General features: G+C 39.4%; 1 protein-coding gene across 3 annotated transcripts in view; it reads left to right on the forward strand.

The window, feature by feature from the left end:
• LOC145517812 (ubiquitin-conjugating enzyme E2 E2) overlaps positions 1-21128 on the forward strand; it is a 362107-nt gene that overhangs the window by 145122 nt on the left and 195857 nt on the right. The gene's annotated exons all lie outside the window — the stretch shown is intronic.

A 21128-nucleotide genomic window follows, 5' to 3' on the forward strand; every position in this document is an offset into this window, starting at 1 on the left:
ATAGAACGGATAACTTATGATAGACTCGCACAACTGCTTACACAGCAGTGGATTAAGAATGAATAAACTACAGCTACGCAAACATGGAACCTCACAAACAGTATCGAGCAACAGAATTTGGACCCAAGAGCACACGTGCTGTATGATTCCAGCCACATACGGTCCCAGGCGGTCCAGATGCCTCAGTGGTGTTGGAAGTCCAGATGGTGATCATTCGGAGGAGGCAGGACTCGGTAACTGAAAGGGAGCCTAAGATGTTGGCATTGTTCTTTTCGTGACCTGGGGACAGGTTACGCTGGTGTGCTCCCCTTAGGAGAGGCCTTCCCGTGGTGCGCTTACCGTCAGGCACTTTCTGTGTGCGTGCTGTCCTTGACAAATTCCACCTACAAAGGAACATACTTGTTCACTGCAGAAGACTTTTGGAAAAACGGAATATATTGCCTATTTAATCATGCATCTTGCTTTTATTTTCATTTGATACTGGTCATAACCTACTCCCATGTCATGCAATATGTTTCATTGAAGGAATTTTAGTACCTTCATTACCTTAAAATATTTTTGAAAATAAGGAAATATTCATTACATAGGTATTCATTCACACATATACAGTAGAAAGTAATGATGGAAGAAAAATTCTCCAAAGGAAATGCTTCTCTTTATACTTTGTCCAGAAGCACCAGTTCTTTTAACTGTAAGGCTAGAGTTGCTTTAGTTTTCCACAATTACGAAGTAGGGGAAATAACATAAAATGTATTCTTGGCCTTCAAGTTTGTTAAAGGAAGTTTCCCCTTCCTTTTCTATCAAATTCACCTCATCAACTCAGGCTGATGCTAAATATTAATTTACTTTCCATAGTATTTGCAATGAAAAAATATAAACATGTATTTTTTTGCATCAGGAACAAGTCAGAAATCTAAAAATAAACACATATGAATAAATAATAAAGTTTAATATAAATAAATACATTGGTACACTACAGAATTCTCTGCGTTCTGCATCCAGAGGGATGATTTACATAATGTTAAAATTCAGTTTATGACCATGGGCTAGTTCACAAAATCTCACAGAGATTAAAATAAATGTTTATAAAGCAACAGAGAATATTATATGCAATCTAATCAGCTAAGACAAATACTCCGTAATGCCTTGATTCCCCTTTTAGTCTAGAGAAATGTAAATAGTGTGACGTCAACACTTTTCCTCCCTTACCAATCTAGCCATATTTGGCATTTCAAAGTCTCTCCTGCGAACAGTAAATTTTTTTTAAAAAACATCTAGGCAGGAAGTCAACAAATGTTTTTCCCTTTTCACTTCCCTTACTGTCAGTCATTAGATCTGTTTCATGGAACTGTATACACATAATTTTTTTAGTCTTTAATCTTTGGTTTTTGTTTTTATTTCTCGTACTTTTACATCATCTCATTGCTTCTTTTTGAGAATTAGGATAAAGTGATATGCAGCGGAATGTTGTTTACTCTTTGTAAGGAGGAAATGTGGCCAGATGTGTTTCCAAATAAATAGTTGGATCAATGATTATGCTACTAAAATTATTGAGACATTTTTAGGAAAGAAGAAAGGGAAGGAAGGAAAGGGGAAAAGTCATCATTTATTTATTTATTTTTATCATCACATCTTACTTGTTCATTTACATTTTATTTATCAACTTTTGGCTGTGCTGGGTCTGTTGCCGTCGCGGGCCTCCTCTGTTTGCGGCGCACGGGGCTGCTCTCCACTGACGTGCACAGGCTTCTCATCGTAGTGACTCCTCTTGTTGAGGAGCTTGGGCTCTAGGCGCACGTGCTTCAGTAGTTGAGGTGCACAGGCCTAGTTGTTCCATGGCATGTGGGATCTTCCTGGACCAGGGACTGAAACCAGGCCCCCTGCATTGGCAGGTGGATTTTCATCCAGTGAACCACCAGGGAAAGTCCCAAAGGTCATGATGTAGAATGTAGCTTATGCAAGTAAGTGTAGTTGTGGGGGATGTAGTTTTATAATGCTGCCTTTCATTTGTTCGCAGCTGTCAGCTGATTTAGATGCTAATAAAATGTAGGATTATACCTAAACTTTTGTTGTTGATTTCTTGCTAAGTCGTGCCCAACTTTTTTGTGACTCCATGGACTGTAGCCTGCCAGGCTCCTCCATCCATTGGAGGTCCCAGGCAAGAATCCTGGAGTGGGTTGCCATTTCCTCCTCCAGGGAATCTTCCCAACCCAGAGATGGAACCTGCACTTCCTGCATTGGCAGGAGGATTCTTTACCGCTGAGCCACCAGGGGAGCCCCACACCTAACTCAGCTATGCTTAAATGTTTAGCTTGTGCTCTTTTACATGGAAGGTGAAGGGCACAAGTAGAAAAATATGTGTATTACAAGTAAACTATCAGGGTTCCTAAGTGAAATAAGACCTACAGTGCCCTGCATTAGAATCTCAACAGTATAGCTCTGAATAATTATACCTCAGTTTCCTTATCCATAAAATGGGTATAGGGTTTTTACCTAAAATTATAAAGATTAAATGAGTTTATACATGTCAATCACTTAAAATAGTGTCTGGCACCCAGCAAGTGCTTTATAGACGTTCACCATTATTTCTACAATTAACATCACAACCAATAAGATAATCTGTGGCTTCCTAGTATGCGTGTGGTCTGACCACCAATATTCAACGTTACCATCCACTGGAGAAGTGGAACCTTGGGCTGTTGGCAAGACTTACATCCACATATGCCATGCCAGGCCTCTGACGCTCTGAGCGTATCATTCTTGGGATCATGGTCTGTATTTCAGAAGAAGCACTCATCATTTCGTAATAAAGATACATTGACCTATTCATTTGCCCAGTCAGAAGGGCTTCGAGATAAGCCAAGTGGGGTCTCCCTGGGTGTTTGGGGGTGCGGGCCGCAGTGAGAGGTGGGGACGTACTCACGGAAGCAGAGGCGGTGAGGGAGTCGTCAGGGGGACGCGTGCAGGGCTGCTTAGACGCGGACGGGGATCCGGGCCGTGAAGGGCCGTGAACCTGGGCGTGCGCCTCCGCAGCCCGGGTCCCGGGTGCGTCCAGGGCCCCAAGCGTGTGTTCTTCCCTGCTTTGACTCATTCGCAGGCTCAGGGAGAAAAGTAATTTCCAATGCAGGCCAACAAGGGTTTTCAGGACTCGAGATTTTGTGTTGTTTTTTTCTTGAAAATTCTCCCCATGCACCCATCTAGGATCATTCCTCAGAAAAACAGTATTTTCCTTGTGTTGTTTTTTTTATAACATTTTGAAACATATATTTTAGTTTATTTTAAGGAGGATTAGGTGTGATTATGTACTTAATGATGACAACCTGTGATTATTTTTATGATCATCAGCTGTGAAGATTTCGTGTTTTTTGAAGAACATGACAGGCGTTTGCAGTTACCTTCCAAGAAGAAAAGATTACAGTTACATAGTAGATGCAGATTATTTTGCTCACTCGTCGAAAACCAGTTTATATTTTAGCTAACAACTCAATGTAAATAAATGTTGACAGTTTTGAACTCTGAAAACCTGATTACTAAATAGGCAAAAAAAAATCTTTTTAAGAGTAATGGCTCTTCAGAAATTCAGCACAATTCTTTATTCACTGCAGTACTGTAGGAAAGTACAGTACTTTGTGCTTTGGGGCCCAGCAGAACTAGGTTCACATGTAGTCTCCAGTATGTTAATTGTACAGCCCTTGCAAAACAGTTAAGCTTACGAACCTCAGCTTATCCACATGTGAAGTGGTAAATGACTGAAACTCACAGTATTATCCAAATATTGAAAGATTTTGAATGTTTCCCTTCTTTTTGTCCTAACCCCTTTTCTGATATTGCAGTATACCTAATTATCCCAAATAATTAAGAGTGACTAAAACAGACACAAAATTAATCACGCTGACTTCTTTGATTATTTTAACTCAAGTTGAAAATAAATAATTTCAGAAAGCACAATTATGATATTTTCTTATGGTAGTTTAAAGATACATAGTGATAACATAATAAAAGTATACCTGTTTTCAAGATAATATTGAAGAAGAACTTGGGAAGACTGAAATAATCCTCAAATCGGTAAATAGGGACAGAGCCGAGAAAAAGCAAATATGTGTCAAAAGCAAAGAGAACTTGTCACTAGCAGTGTTTTATGACTAAATCTGAAATATGTATGTGTGCGTGCTCAGTCGTATCCGATTCTTTGTGACACCACGGATTGTAGCCCATCGTGCTCCTCTGTCATGGCATTTTCTAGGCAATAGAATGACCTAAATTTAACAAAACCAGGCTCAACTGTATCATCTTTTCTCCCCTATTAAATGGAAGAAAACATTTAAATTAGGGGTTCTGTGTGTCTTTTAAATTTTTTATTTAATTTTTAAATTTTGAAGTAGGTTTTTTAAAAGTTGCTAAAATAATATAAAGTTTCTTCACAAAGAATTCTCTTGTGCCCTTATCTCAGCCTCATCAAATGTTAGTGTCTTATATAACCGCAATGCAAGTATCAAAATCAGAAAAAAATTAACATTGATATTACTCTGTTACCTAATCTACAGACCTTTATTCTCATTTTGTTTATCTAGTCTAGGTTCTAATCCAGGACCCCCCATTGCGCTAAGTCATCAAGTCGCCTTAGCTCCCTTTAATCTGCCTAGATCTTCTGTTCTTTGGTAATCTTGACACTTGAAGAGTACTGTCGGTAAATGTGTACCGTGGCCCCTAGAAAGCGGTGATGTGTCCTTCTCAGCACAGCAGACCCAGGAGCACACGATTCCATATGGCTCGTTACCAGTGAGGTCTACTCGGGCCACGTGGTAGACGAGACGTCTGCTTCCTCCACTGTAGAGTTGCTGTGTTCCCCTTTGTAATTAGAACCTTGCATGGGATGCTTTGTGACTGTAAATATCATGTTTACGATCCCAGTCTTCACGAACGGCTGGCTCTTACCTGACTGTTTTGTTTCTCAGTGGTGATTTCCCATTTCCACCTTTTCTTCTACATGTTTCATCGGAGTTCTGTGGCAAGGAGGAGTTTTCTTTTCTCCCTTACGTGTTTAGTTGTAGCTGGGTATCTATTTTTACTCCATGGATTAAAAGTCATTACTATCCTTGCTTAAATTGTTCCCGGTTTGGCCACTGAGAGCTCATTAAAGTCAGCTCCTCTGTCCTGTGATATGCTTCCATCATTTTTTGAACATTTTCTTACTTTATGGCACTAAGTTCTTCCTGGCTCATCCCACACTTCCTCCTCCTCCCCTGCCAGGCCTGAAGTCCGCCGTTTCTCCAAGGAGCCCTGCTTCCTTTGTTCAGTGTTTAGTGCTTAGAAACCAGGACCTGTGCGCTAGATGGTGTTCACTGGTGCCATGAGGTCACTGCTTCTAGGCCCTCTCATGAACAGAGCTAGGGGAGAGATAATGGATACACATACATATCCTAATTTTATATCAATGTCCAATCTAAAACTATTGGCTTCTCCGGTTTCAGTTCAACATTACAAGGTTGATCATAGCTTCCCCTGCAAATAAGGAATTATTTGAAGCTCCTTTCTCTGACAAAAGAAACTTGTTTCTTAATATCCACAGTATGTTTATTTGCCCAAGCTTCGATATACATGGTTGTTTCAGAATTGCTAACTCACACTTTAGATTTTGCTGAGTTTTAATAAGAGCATAGTTGTGTCCGACTCTTTGCGACCCCATGGACTGCAGCACACCAGGCCTCCCTGTCCTTCACCATCTCCCGGAGTGTGCTTAAACTCATGTCCATCGAGTTGGTGATGCCATCTAACCATCTCATCCTCTGTCGTCCCCTTCTCCTCCTGCCTTCAATCTTTCCCAGCATCAGGGTCTTGTCAAATGAGTCAGTTCTTCACATCAGGTGGTCAGAGTATTGGAGTTTCAGCTTCAGCATCAGTCCTTCCAATGAATATTCAGGACTGATTTCCTTTAGGATGGACTGGTTGGATCTCCTTGCAATCCAAGGGACTCTTAAGAGTCTTCTCCAACACCACAGTTCAAAAGCATCAGTTCTCTGGCGCTCAGCTTTCTTCACCGTCCAACTCTCACATCCATACTTGACTGCATAGCTTTCACTATATGGACTTTTGTTGGCAAAGTTATGTTTCTGCTTTTTACTATGATTGCCTAGGTTTGTATTTTAATATGATGTCTAGGTTTGAGCATAGTTAGGAATTTTAAATGAGCATAGTTAGACTGGCACATTTTGATTCCAAAATGCACAGAAGACATGTCCAGTTATGTATTGAACTAGTGGAAGTGTACCAAAAAACATTGCTTCCGGTCCTTTTTTTTTCTTCAGCTTCATTGAAACATAATTGACATTCAGCACTCAATAAGTTTAAGGTTGACTTACATATGGCAATGAAAATGATCAATAAGCAGTTTATAATAGGAATAGAGCCAAACTGAGGACTCTAGCCTGGAACAGAGCCTCCTAAATGACTATGGACAGTTTTCTGTCTTGTCAGAACAAAGAACATCAACAGGACAGGGAGACATTCCTTCAAGATTTCCAAACTAAGTCAGTACGTATGCAGCGAGTCAGTATGGCTCAGCGGCTGCGAAGGGAGTCTTATCATCAAAGGAGGACCAACGTTGGCATCCCAGGTAAAGAGTCATTTATTCTTTATTTTTAACAGAGACGTTCTTTTCTTCTGGTGAGTGTTGCCTTTTCCTTTAAAGCAGATGTATGGTGTATGTTTGATAGGCCTCCAATAGGCTGTTTTATTTAGCATAAAATTCAAGTTAACTCCTGCATAAGACAGAGTGAGTCCCCATAACTCAGTATGTGAAAGTGCTTTGATCCCATACATCTGGAAATGATTAGCACAGTAATTTTAGTGAACATCCATCATCTCATATAGATACGAGATTTAATATAAATTAAAGAAATAGAAAAATAAGATTTTCCCTTGCGGTGAGAACTCTTAAGATTTATTCTCAACAACGTTCACGTGTAAGATTCAGCCGTGTTAATTATGGTCACCGTGTTGTACGTTACACCCCTAGTACTTAGTTGTCTTGTAGCTGAAAGTCTGCGGAGCCTTTTGACCACCCTCCACTCCCACATGTGGTAGTCCCAAATCTGATCTCCTTTCCTATGAGTTTGTTTGTCTGTTTTTAAAGTATAATTGACCTACAACACTAAGTTAATTCCTGGTACACAACATAGTAATGCAACATTTCTGTGCATTTCAAAAGGATCACTATGATGATTCTAGTGACAATATGTCACCAAACAAAGCTGTTACAGTTACCATATTCCCCACACTGTACATTTCGTACCCATGACTCATTTATTATGTAACTGAAAGTCTGCACCTCCTAATTTCCCTCATCTGTTTCTCTCCTCCCCCGCTACAGTCCCCTCTGGTAACCACCTGTTTGCTCTATCTGTAGCTCTGTTTCTGTTCTGCTGTGTTTATTTGCTTTTTAGATTCTACATAAAAGTGAAACCATACAGGATTTGTCTTTCTCAGTCTGACTGATTTAGCTTAGCATAATATCCACTAGGTCCATCTGTGTTGCTATAAATGGCAAGATTTCATTCTTTTTTGTGACTGAGTTAAAAAAAAAAAAAAAGTAATATTCCACTGTGTGTATCTACCGCATCTTCTTTATCTGTTACTCTGCTGATGGGCATTGAGGTTGCACCCATATCTTGGCTTTTGCAAACACTGCTGCAGTGGACATAGGGGGACATTATTTCTTTGAACCAGTGTTCTTGTTTTCTTCTGTTTTTTTCCAGGCATGGAATTTCTGGATCTTACAGCAGTTCTATTTTTAATTTTTTGAGGTACCCCATGTTTTTCATAGAGACTGTACCAGTTTAGATTCCCACCAACAGTGCATGAGGGTTTGCTTCTCTCCACATCCTTGACAATATTTATTATTTGTTGTCTTTTAGATAACAGTCATTCTGATAGATGCGAGCTGATATCCAGTTGTGGTTTTGAATTTTATTTCCCTGATGGTTCGTGACATTGAGTACCTTTTCCTGTGCTTACTGGCCATCTGTACATGTTCTTAGGGGAAAATGTCTGTTTTTAATCCTCTGCCCAATTAAAAAAAATATTTATTTATTTTTGGCTGCCCTGGGTCTCTGTTGCTGCACAGAGACTGCTTTCCAGCTGTGGTACGTGGGCTGCTGCTTGCACTGGCTTCTCTTGTCGTGGAGCACAGCCCCCAGGGCGCTCCGGCTCAGTAGTTGTGGGAAACAGGCTTACTTGCTCCACCTCATGTGGGATCTTTCTGAGCCAGGGATCAAACCCGTGTCCCTGCATTGGCAGGCAGATTCTTAACCACTGGGCCACCAGGGAAGTCCATCCTCTACCCAGGTTTTATCTGTTTGCTTTTTTGCTGTTGAGTTCAATTTGGGATATATAGATGTACCCTTATGTGCTGTATCATTTACAAATATATTCTTCCATTCAGTAGGTGACCTTTTCGCCTTATTAATAATTTTGTTCACTGTGCACATTTGCTTTTACTTTTGTTTTGCTTGCCTGAAGGGGTGTATTCAAAAAATATTACTAATAAGACTGATGCCAAATTGCATATTGCCTATGTTTCCTCTAGAACTTCATGGTTTCAGGCTATACATTTAAGTCTTGAATCCTTTTTACATTTACTTTTGGGCATGGTGTAAAAGAGTAGTTCAGTTACACAGTTTTGCAAGTAGCTTTCCAGTTTTCTCAACACCATTTATTGAAGAGGCTGTTTTCCCCCAATGTATACTCTTGCCTCCTTTTTCGTAGATTAGTTGCCCTTGTAAGTGTGGGTTCATTTCTGGGCTCTATTCTGTCCCTTTTATCTCTGTATCTGTTTTTGTGCCAGTGCCATACTGTGTGGATCACTGTAGCTTTGAAGTACAGTTTGAAGTCAGGGAGTGTGATTCCTTCAGCTTTGTTCTTGTCTATTCAGGGTCTTTTGTGTTTCCATACAAATTTTAGAATTGTCTGTTCTAGTTTTGTGAAAAATGCCATTGGTATTTTGATAAGGATTGCACTGAATCTGCAGATTGCCTTGGGAAGTATGGCAATGTTAATAACACAGATTCCTTCAATCCATGAGCGTGCTATGAAAAAATGAAAAGAATCTGTTTGTATTTCTTTGATTTCCTTCATCAGTGTTGTACAGTTTTCCAAGTACAGGTCTTTTTATCTCCTTAAAGATAATTTTATTTCTGGGTATTTTATTCTTTTTGACATGATTATAAATGGGATTGTTTTCTTAATTTTTCTTGCTGATTCTTTGTTGTTAGTGTGTAGATATGCAACAGATTTCTGTACATTAGTTTTGTATCCTAGAAATTTACAGAATTCATTGATTAGTAGGTTTTTGGAGATGTCTGGAGGATTTTCTATGCATAGTATCATGGCATCTGCAAACAGTAACAGTTTTACTTCTTCCTTTCTAATTTGGATCCCTTTTATTCTTTTTCTCTTACCTGATTGCTATGGTTAGGACTTCCAATACTGTGTTGCATAAAAGTGGCCAAAATGGGTACTCTAGTCTTGTTCCTGACTTAGAGGAAATGCTTCAGCTTTTCACAGTTGAGTTGTGAGTATGATGTTAGCTGTGGACTAATGGTCTTTGTTATGTTGAAGCATTTCCCTATATACCCATTTTGTGGAGAATTTTTATCATGAATGAATTTTGAATTTTGTAAAAAGATTTTTCCTGCATTTATTGAGATGATTATATGACTTTTATTCTTCAAGTCAATCATTGATTGATTGATGATTCAATCATCCTGGCATCCCTGGAATAAATCCTGCTGATCACCCTTTAAATGTATTTTCATAACAATAATTCAATCCGTCTTTAGGAATTGGTGAAAGTTTGTGGCTTTTATTCCTATAGATCCTTAAAAAGTCAGAATCTAGTTTTGTTTCTCAGGAGGTGACACATGAGAAGGACTACTTCATTGCAACTGTTGTTTTTTTCCTCCCTTTCTTCTCCTTTCTGTTTTCTTTTGGTACAATTATTTCTCTGCAACTTGTGTTGCTTAAACATATTAGCAAACTAGTGATTTCAAAACCATAATATAAAAGCTAAACAATCTCAGTTCTTACAGAAGCAAAAAACCATATTGCTCTCTCATTTTAGAAAATAAGATGGTCTTGCTCAGGAGCAGAACGTGTATCATAAAAGGATGAACCAGCCTCTCGCTTCAGTCACTGATGGCTGAGGATGGTGAAGTGTTGGCTATATTGAGGCATCAGGGAGGTTAATGCTACCTCCTGTATCACCAGACTTTTGAGCAGAGAGTAGCTAAGTCAAAAACTGTACCTTTTACCCTGTTCATAAGAATTATTATGACTTTTGAATAAACCATTATTTATAACTTTTACTACACTGCATAATATGTTAAATGAATTAATATATACTTTGCTTTGTTAGAAATAAACTAAACATTCACTTTTATTTCACCAAATGTAAAACAAGTAAAAGTAATGAGCTTCCAGGGACATTTTACTCTTCTTGATGTTGTTACTCTGGATACTTAAAGTGGATTAAAGCTAAACATGAAGTGTAAGTTGAAAGCAAGCCTAATAAGCTCTAAATATTTTTAAAAACCTCGAAAGATTATTTTAAATGTATAAAGCATATGTATAATTACTAAAACAAGTACAATTAAAACTGGAAGTCTGACCTATCAAATTGTTTACCTTTTGAGTTTTCCACAATATCTATCTTGAGTTTTTCCCTATGTTCTAAATCTTCTATAATAAAAATTTACTTTCATAATCAGATACTTTTAAATTTAATTTTTAAATTGTGATTATATATATATACACATATAGCATAACTTCGCCATTTGAATAATTTTAAATGTGCACTGCAGTGGCATTAAGTACATTCAATTGTTGTACAGCCATCACCACCATCAGTCTATAGATTCAGATAATTTTTCAAATGAGCATTATTTTCTAAGTCATCCATAATTTTTTTTCTTCAAAACTAATCATGTTTCTTGGGACTTCCCTGGTGGTCCAGCAGTTAAGATACCTCGTTCCCAATGTGGGGGTCCCGGGTTTGATTCCTGATCAGGGAACTAGATCTCACGTACCAAAACTAAAGGATCTCTCACACCGCAACGAAGCTCTTTAGTGCTGCAACCAAGGCCCAGCACAGCCAAATAAATAGTGAATAAAAAGAAATTTGTTTTTAAAAGATCATATTTCCTGTATTGCCACAGGATAGTTAAGGCAAAGCTGACTTGCCTTCTTTTAATGAAATAAAATGTAAATTACAGCAGTGCTAAAGATAAAAATACTTAAAAGAGTCTACAAACAAAATCTAGCTTTAGTGTTTTATGAAGAAGCTTTATTTCAAATATATGTGACTACTACGTATGTGGGCATTTGTTTAAAATAAAATCAAATATTCATTTCATTGAAAAGAATTTGCCTTCTAAGCCAATGTTTTGAATAAAATTATTAGCAAACCTACCTGGTTTAAATAAAAATACTTCATATACATTCAAAATAAAAAGATTTGTTAAATTTGTGAAAATTTTCTTCTTTTCCTCCACTTAAGGTATTTAATTCACTTACCCCGCCCCGCCCCCCCCAACACACACACTGTATTCTGTGAGGTGTTACTCCTTTTGTGAGTGCTGGTTAATTTCATAAATTATAAGTCGTGGACAAGTGAACTAATGCATTTTAAAGAAATGCACTGCTTTTCACAAAGCATTATATAAAATACACACAATGGGCTTTGTATTTTAAATTTCGTTTGTAAACTTTACATAAAACTTTTTCTTGATGTTTAGGTATATGCTGTCAGTTAGCTGACCTGTAGTTTGGCCTGTACAGACTATTTTTAATATATCCTTCAAATACAAAGTTTATAAATTTGAAATATTCTCAATCAGTGATTTGTATTTCAAACACGTAGCTTAGGGTTTTATAGCATGGTTGGTTTTTCAATTTAATTTAGAATTTAGTGTTTTGCTAATCTGTGAGAAGTTTGTATGTACTCCATAAAAAGGATTCCATGGTGAAGTGAATTTCCAACAAATGCTTTCTTCCATATCCCTTTCTATGAACATTATTAACAAATAGGTTTCTAAGATACCCAGTAGTAAAGACGTCTATTTCAATTTAACCTCCTCTGTCTCAACTTTTTGAAGATGGACTCATATTTGCATGTAACATCTGCTAACATTCCCAAGAAATGATGGTCTGTATTAATCTGCTGATCCAAGAAATAATATTATTTATATTATTTCAGAAATTTACCCCATTCCCTCCCCAAAATGGCTTCCCCAGTGGCTCAGTGGTAAAGAATCCACCTGCCAATGCAGGAGATGTGGGTTTGATCCCTGGGTCAAGAAGATCCCCCGGAGAAGGGAATGGCAAGCCACTCCAGTATTCTTGGCTGGGAAATCCCATGGGCAGAGAAGACTGGTGGGCTACAGTCCATAGGGTTGCAAAGAATTGGACACTACTTAGAAACTCCATAGACTTCCCTGGTAGCTCAGGGGGTAAAGAATCCTGCTGCCATGCAGGAGACCCTGGTTCAATTCCTGGGTCAGGAAGATCCGCTGGAGAAGGGATAGGCTGCCCACTCCAGTATTCTTGAGCTTCCCTGGTGGCTCAGACAGGAGAGAATCTGCCTGCAGTACAAGAGACCTGGGTTTGATCCCTGGATTGGGAAGATTCCCTGGAGAAGGGAAAGGCTACCCACTTCCAGTATTCTGGCCTGGAGAATTCCACGGACAGAGGAGCCTGGCGGGCCATAGCCCATGGGATGGCAAAGAGTCAGACACGACAGAGCAACTTTCACTAGCAACTAAACAGCAAACAGCCCCCCCAATAAAGCCTAACATTTCTATGATTTGGTCAAAATAAACCAATAGAAAAGGTGAAAATAGACTAGACCATTGAAAGCCAGACTCAGTCTTGCCCCATTTTTTCCCCCTTCATTAGTTGATGGCCTAATTCATTTCTCTTTGAACTCCAAGGATTCAGCAAACCCTTAGAGAAATAAATATATTTGAGAGCCACGAAATGACTACTGATTCAAAGCACCATAGAGAAAAAAAGGGCCTGGATAATTCACACAACCAGAAAACCGGTTTGGAAATTTAAGCATAGTACTCATCTATGTGCATATTTGCTAGAACTTAGGCACCAAAGCCTTATTTCTCTCAAATTTGCACCAAACCCAATAAAAGTCCTGATTGCATCATAAATGTAAAGATCTTTATAGAAAACCAATGAGAAATTTGACAAATTACCTAAATTTTAAACAGAAGAGACAGCTAGTCTGGATTATTCATATCTCAATAGCAGGTCTCCTGGCTTAATCACACAGCCAGTTGCCTCTCTCCAGAACGGGTGGCTGGCTGTGCTCTTGTCCAGAAAAAGACATTAGAAGGGCTGCTCCTGGAGACTTCAAGAACAGTGCAGCAGCAGAGAGAAAAAAGTATCTAGCTTTTAATCAGCACAAAATGTGCTAATATAGTTTATTGAATGTTTGTCATTACTTTCTTGTTTTCCTGTTTGAAACATACCCCTGTTGTTCAAAATCCACTCTAGATGATCTGAAAGAAACTCATTATAATTTCTTCAGTTATGTTTTGTTTTTAAATTTTCAGTCATTAAAAAAGGGTGAAATGAATATGTTGTCTGTTTTTGTGCACTGAAATCTGTTCCTGTAAGTAGGTACCACTGACAGTCAACTGTAGGGTGTTTACATCACAGTGACTATTGCCCCCGTCATTCGAAATGGAGAAAGGGGTCTTGAGGGCTCAGATCACATAGCAGAATAAAGAGGCTTCTCAGAAGCCTTTCTATAACCACAGAAATCAAAAACAATAAAAAAAAAAAACCACTACAAAAATATCAGTAAGTTTTACTGGAGTCAAGAAGATTCAGAAACTGTTTAAGCATATTTTTTAAAAGAAAAATCATATACTTTTTTTTTTTTTTTACTAAAATGGCTTGTTAGTAACGTTAGTGTATATTGTAAAGCCTTGGGTAAGGCTAATAGTTGTTTCTTTTCTAAATAATAAGAAAAATCAAGTTAATGTTGCTCTTTCTGAGTGGACAAAATGCACCAGCAACTGAAACGTTTAATTTAACAAATGATGCTGTTGGAAGAACGTGAGCTTTGCAAAGTTATAGGAAGTGAACTTGAGTCTTAGATTATAGTACGTATGTTATCAGAGGCTACTTAGCCTCAGTAAGCCTTGATTTGTTCATCTGTTAAACTGAGTGGTAGAAATATATCTGTATTTCTCAGAATTGTTATGAGTATTAAGGGACACACACACGGGCTCAAGTGTAAACTCTTGTAAACTCCCTACTTACCAGATGCTACTTGCTCCAACCATTGCTCGCTACTGTTGCTACCAATCATAAGACAGAGTTATAAATACTTTCAAGTAATTTTAATACTGTTAGTCAGCACTCTGACTGCTCTAACCAAGACAAATGAATGTGAGGGAAGTTTTGTGGAGAGTCTTCTTAATTTTTTCTCTTGCAGGTGAAAAAAAGAAAAGTCAAGTAGGCAGGTGCTTTTATTTTGTGCCAGAAAACTTATCTTAAGGTTCTTCTGCCTTCCCATCACCGATCTGGAACATCAGCATCTCTTTTTAGCCCTCATAACCCTCACAGTTCTCCAAGAAAGGTAGTTAATAAGTATGCAAGGCTGGTCACTCACATGTCAGTACCTTATTCCCTCAAGGCAGCCTTCCAAAGGGACCGGCATAAACATCATTTCAGATGAGCTTGTTAATAACTGAAAGAGGTTTTAGGTGTGGGAGTTTAAACACATTTAAACTGAAAAAGAACTTTTTCTTTAGAAGCTCTGGAAGGTCAGGACCCTCTGCATTTGGTAGCCTTCCAAGACCCCCGGGACCAGTGTAAGAACCGCTAAAAATCTCAGAGAGCCTTCCAGGCTGCTACCGCTTCAGATTGAGGCTGAAGCTGGGATCTGTTCGGTATCCAAGAGCAGCTCCAGCACCGAGGTGAGGGCGGGCCTTGCAGGTGGGGCGGGGAAGGAGCAGGCAGAAGCCGCCGCATCACACTCTTGCCAGTGTTTGCCCCAAGTCTCCGCTCCACTGGACGCTTTTATCGCCTGTGTCAGGAAGCACGCAGCTGATTTTCCAGCGCTGGTAGCACGAACCCCCGTCCTCACTCCTCTCCCTGTGGAGCACAGTCGCTTCACAGCGCCGTGTTGGCGTCTGCGGTGCGGCAGGGGAAGCCGCTCTGCGCGTGCACACGTCCCCGCGTTTCGGTCCCCGAGCAGAGCCCGCTGCGCTGCGGCGGCCCCGTCCGTCACCTCTTCTGTACACGGAGTCGGCAGCGTGCATTTTCACTCCTTGTCATCCCGCTTTAAGAGTGCCAGAGGAGTCTTTGTAAAGGGTTGGTTTTCTCTAAACTTTTCACAGTGACTTCAGGCGTTAGTGAAACACACCTGCTTGGCACCTAGAAATGGCTTCCCGCGTACCTAAATACTACCTTTTCTGCCAGTGAAAACACCGCCTGATCAGGTTCCCGGACAGAAATACGCCCATCTGCCAAGAGCACTGGCCGCCAGGAAGCGCAGGCTGAGGCCGCAGCCGCAGCCCCTTTCCTTAGCCCAGTGTTTGTCTGAGGCTGTTGTTCCTTCTTTGTTACGTAGGTCCCATTCCCTTTCCTTTCTTTAACTGGTCTTGTCACATACAACTTTTAGATTGTAATGACCACATGATTTTTAATGGGATTTTCAATGATTTACCTTTAATAACTGTCATGTATGCATTTCCTTTTCGGAAGTAACAAGATGCAAATAAATAACAAGATAAATAAATAACACAAAACAGGCATTTGGACAAAAACTACCGTTAATTTTCTTTAGAGTGACTGCTACTGGGAAGAATAGTTGATAAAGAGGACAGAGAATGAAAAACTGAAACTGAGCTTCAGATGAATGGAATGTGACCTTATACACATGTGTTCCGAACCACCTGATAATCTTCAGCCACCTGAGAAAAACTGCCAGATGTTTTTCAGAGAAACTAAGGCTGTAGGAACCTGCATTTCATTGCCATTCTTTGCAATCTTGATTCATGATCGTTTGTGGAGTACTATAAACCTGTTAGTAAATAACGACCAGTTACACTGTTTAAACAGTATTTCTCAGTATTTGCCTGCTTCTGTAATTACACTGTAATTATTTTTTATTGTTGACAATAGAATATATAGCATATTTCACAAGTGGAATTCTCACTGCCAGCCTCTTTTAAAATACTGTTGTTTGGGGGATAGTCTATATACTAATTAACATTGTTGTCTTATACTTTTGGTCATAGAAGGCCGTTATTTTTAGGACATTAAGAGACAAGAGATCTCACTAAAAGCTTTATGGCATTATGATGATCTCTTATTTACAAATGCATTTTTACTGAAATGTAAGTTACTCTTAAAATATCTGAGGAATCTTAAAGCTTTTAACAATAATACTTTAAAACACATGTAATATTTCATCATTTAGTGAAAAGCTACATATTAATACTCTGATATTAATAAAATATATATTAGAAAATGTAATACTTTGACTTTGTCAGTTCCCATTCTACTTAAATACTGAGCTAGTATTTTTGAAAGAACATGGAAACACACTAAGAAGGCAAACAATCAGAGGTGGTAGATTATTTTCATAATTGGTTTTGATGTCTGTTTGTTATTTTATTGTCCCGTATTAAACTGACTCATTACAAAACTTAGAAAAGTTTTTTATAAAGACTTGTGTCATCTCCTTGTACAGTCATTTTGCTGGTTTCTTTATGCCATTTTGTAACACTAAACAAAGCTATCTTTATTAATCCCCTCAAATAAATCAGTTCTTTCAGGAAAGCTATTCAAGGGATACTTGCTGAATTTCTCTCCTTGTTTGTTGATGGTATTCTTTGCATTTAGCTTACTTTGAAAGCTCTTTGTATTTTAAACTCTGCTCCAGGATAAACAAAAGCAAATTTTGCTCCTTTGGAAAGCCTAAGTAGTTCCTATCTGAGCTTTGATTTTTTTTTAAAAAAAAACTGAAAACAATACATGAATTTTTATAGTTTACAGAAGTGAAATTTTTGTATATATAAAGTACTGTTTTTGATTGAATTGGATGCCTAATTCATGCTTCTCAGTTTCAAGTCTTCCCAAAACACTTAAGATTATTTTTCCTTTGCAACTTTAAACCAAAACTTGAAAGTCTTAGGTGTGTTCCTTTGCCAGAGTGTGAACTAGAAAATGAATGAAGAACTGAACAAAAGAAAAGAAACTGAGGCTTTTCTGTCAGAAACTGTGCCTGCTGTTTCCCCATTCAGTTAGAGATCCACTGGATTTATCACATACCTACTAAGATTCAGTTATCCCTGGAAGAAGAATGGATCAGAATAGAACAGAATATAAAATCTTGGAGTATACCAAGAACGTGTGGAAATTTGGTATATGAAAAAGTGAGAAATCTTTAGTGAGTTATATTGTAAGGACATGAAACTGCACAGAAATCTTGAACTTCCTTCACTAGTTTTGTTGTTTCTAATAATAGTAGTATTGTAACTTTAAAATTTGTTAATGTTTATGTATAAAAATTGATAAGCATGTTATTAGAACTCAAGATATTCAGCGTAACAGAAAGTTACAAATGAAATAAAAGTTAAATGAAAGAAGTTAGGGAAAAATCCTACAATGTCCAATGTGAATGGTTACCGTCAGTATGAGCTCATGATATTTCAGAAAGGTGTTTCCTGTTCCATCCACAGAAAAGGGCAGTTCCCAGAGCAGTGAGTACACCTATACCCAGATCGTGCTGCCGCCTTTCCCACTGAAAGACAGCCGACTTCCCTGGAGAAGAAGCTGATCCCAGGGGTAGGGAGGGAAAGTGTGAAATGAGCCTGAGATCATACGAAAAGGTGCTCAGCATCACTATTCATAATGGAAATGCAAATCAAGACCACAGTCACCTTACACCTGTCAAATGGCTATCATCAAAAAGGGCAAGGATGTGGGGAAACCCTCATACACTGTTGGTGGGAATGTAAATGGGGGCAGCCACTGTGGAGAACAGTGCGGAGGCTCCGCAAAACCCTAACAATAGAGCTACCATATGACAGGGCAATTCCACTCCTGTGTGTATATCCACCCCCCCCCACTAATTTGAAGAGATACATGCACCCCAATATCCATAGCAGTGGTATTTCCAATAGGCAAGATGTGGAAGCGACCTGAATGTCCATCCACAGATGAATGGATGAAGAAGATGCGGTGTATGTATGCACACGAGGGAGTACTACTCAGCCGTAGAAAAGAACAAAATTTTGCCGTTTGCAGCAACATGGATGGACTTGGAGGGTTTTATGCTGGGTGAAATAAGTCAGAGAAAGACATGTACTATATGATATCATTGATATGTGGAATCTGAAAAATACCACAAACGAGTGAATGAAACAAAAAAAAGAAGCAAACTCACAGATACAGAGGGCAAACCGGTGGGTTATCGCTGGGAAGGGGGGAAGGGCAGAATGGGGTTGTGGAGTGGGTGTAACCTACCGGGTGTAAGGTGTTCTCAAGGATGTATTGTACAAATGGGGAACATAGCCTATGTTTTGAAATAACTGTAAATGGAAAGTAGACTTTAAAAACTGTATAAAAAAATTTTTTTAAACAAAAGATAGTCTGTGAGTCAGATCTGCCAAATTTTTATAAACCAAATTCCTGACACCGGACCTGAAATACACTGAGACCTTGATAAGGACTGAAAGAATTCATTGTGTTTTATTGTATTTTTCACTTCTTCACAAACTTTTTAAAAAGATTAATTCTGATGTTAACTGCCCTTCCTCGCTTTGTGGTATGTGTAAATTCCTCATTTCTGTTCTTTCGTGAAAATTACCCGGTAAGTGTTAAAAGGGACTGGACAAGGTTCAAAGCATGTCACACTTTACAAGTTGCAACTTGATCTCAAACTATTAGTTAGTACTGTTTGAGTTGGGTCCTTCAATTAACTAAAGATCCACCTACTTTTCTATCTTGAATATCATAGGATAGCTTAGCAAATGTCTTGCAAATCTTGGTATACCATGTTCTTAGAATTCTTTTCAGTCCTGTTAGACTATTAAAAGAAGAAAATAAAGATCTTTTAGTAAGACTTTAAATAATATATCTACTCTAATAATCATTGTTCCTTTCCTCATAGGTGGGCAAAAATACATACTTTTGAAAGCTGAAGCATTTTGCTTTATTTGCTATCTGCTGGCACCCTGATTTTTTCTGTAATTCTTTACATAGTATATTGGTTCCTGTATAAATGTTTTCAGTCTTATGGGAATCATTTTAATTAAAATGTGTTTTTAAACTGCCATGCCAGAGTCAACTAGCTGAGGACTAAAAATCTCTTATCATAAAAAAGTAGTTGTCAAGCCAGTGGGGGTGACTTGCTTAGGCCCTGAGGGGTTTTGAGGACTCCGAGCTGTGTAGGTGTTGGGATCACCATCCGGTGAGAGAGAGCTGATTAAGAAGACAGGAAGTACAAAGGTCACCTGTTTCTAATTCTGATAGGCTAGCGTGGGGCATGTGGAGGTGTCTTGTGGTTTCAGTGTTAGGCATTTAGATGCCTACCATTCCTCAGGTAGAGTCGGCTTGGGCTGAAAGGAAGGGAAGTCACAAGCTGGCAAAGGTGAGCAATTTATCAAAAGCATCGTGGAATGTGTGTCGTGTCTCAGGAATTATCCTGTCTTGAATCATACCAAATACTGTATATCTGTCATAACAGTTTATTGAAGCCTGCTAGGTTTTTGGCTGTGGCTGAATGGGTGTCATGGTTGAAATAACCTAATAGTCATCTATCTGTGAAAGGAGTGAAAGTGTTAGCTGCTCAGTCGTGTCCAACTCTTTGCAACCACGTGGACTGTAGCCCACCAGGCTTCTCAGTCCATGGAATTCTCCAGGAGGGGGTGGGTAGCCATTCCCTTCTGCAGGGGATCTTCCTGACCCAGGGATTGAGCCCAGTATCAGATGATAAAATCAGGTAAGAGCATCATGGTTTCTCAGTGCTCGCTTTAAGTAAATCTGTGAACAGTGTTAGGAGTAAATAGCAATAAAAAGGCAAGTATCATTATGATTCCCCTTCTGAGGCACCTAGAAGAGGCAGATTCACGGAGAGTCTAACAGAAGTTGCCTGGGCGGAAGCAGAGTCAATATGTAATGGGCACAGAGTTTGTGTCTGGGATGATGAAGCGGTCTGGGAATCATGGTGGTTATGGTGGCACAGCTTTGTGAACGTGCTTACGACACCAGGTTATACACCTAAGTGGCTAAAATGGTAAATACTGTGTTGCATATATTTTACCATGTGAGCCCTTGTGGCTCAGATGGTAAAGAATCCGCCTGCAACGCAGGAGACCTGGGTTTGATCCCTGGGTTGGGACGATCCCCTGGGGGAGGGCATGGCTACCCACTCCAGTATTCTGGCCTGGAGAATCCCAGGGGGTCACAAAGAGTCCAACAACACGACTGAGTGACTTTCACTTCACTTCACCTCATATATTTTACCACAATAACAACATGAGCAGTTACTTTTAATGCAAAATCCAGGGTGGGGTGAAATAGAATGCTATGGAGACCACTGGCAAGGTGCCCAAACCTACGCCCTCTCACCAGATAAGAGCAGGGCCACACGGAGGGGTGGGCAGGCTTCCAGCAGGGAGGGACTCCGTGTAGGGTTGAGCTGAGTGAACAGCAGTTCCCCAAGTCACAGCAATGAAATCCCAGGCACAGCTGGAGTGGCAGTCTGGGCTCTCCAAACCTGCTGTCCAGGGGTGCCAGCTCAGTGAAACGAGGTCGTGCAGCTCTCGAGTCCCCCATTCGTGAAATGTGTGGATCCTTGATGGTGGTGGTGTAGTCGCTAAATCGTGTCTGACCCTTGCGACCCCGTGGACTGTAGCCTGCAGGCTCCTCTGTCCATGGGATTCTCCAAGCAAGAATACTAGAGTGGGTTGCCATTTCCTCCTCCAGGGGATCTTCCCCACCCAGGGATTGAACCCGGGTCTCCTACATTGCAGGCAGATGATTTACCAACTGAGCTATAAGGGAAACCCTCATAGCTTACACAGGTGTGGACCCTTACA

The sequence above is a fragment of the Giraffa tippelskirchi genome, chromosome 8, assembly GCF_054371585.1.
Source record: "Giraffa tippelskirchi isolate mGirTip1 chromosome 8, T2T-mGirTip1v1.2.pri, whole genome shotgun sequence".
Lineage (NCBI taxonomy): Eukaryota > Metazoa > Chordata > Mammalia > Artiodactyla > Giraffidae > Giraffa > Giraffa tippelskirchi.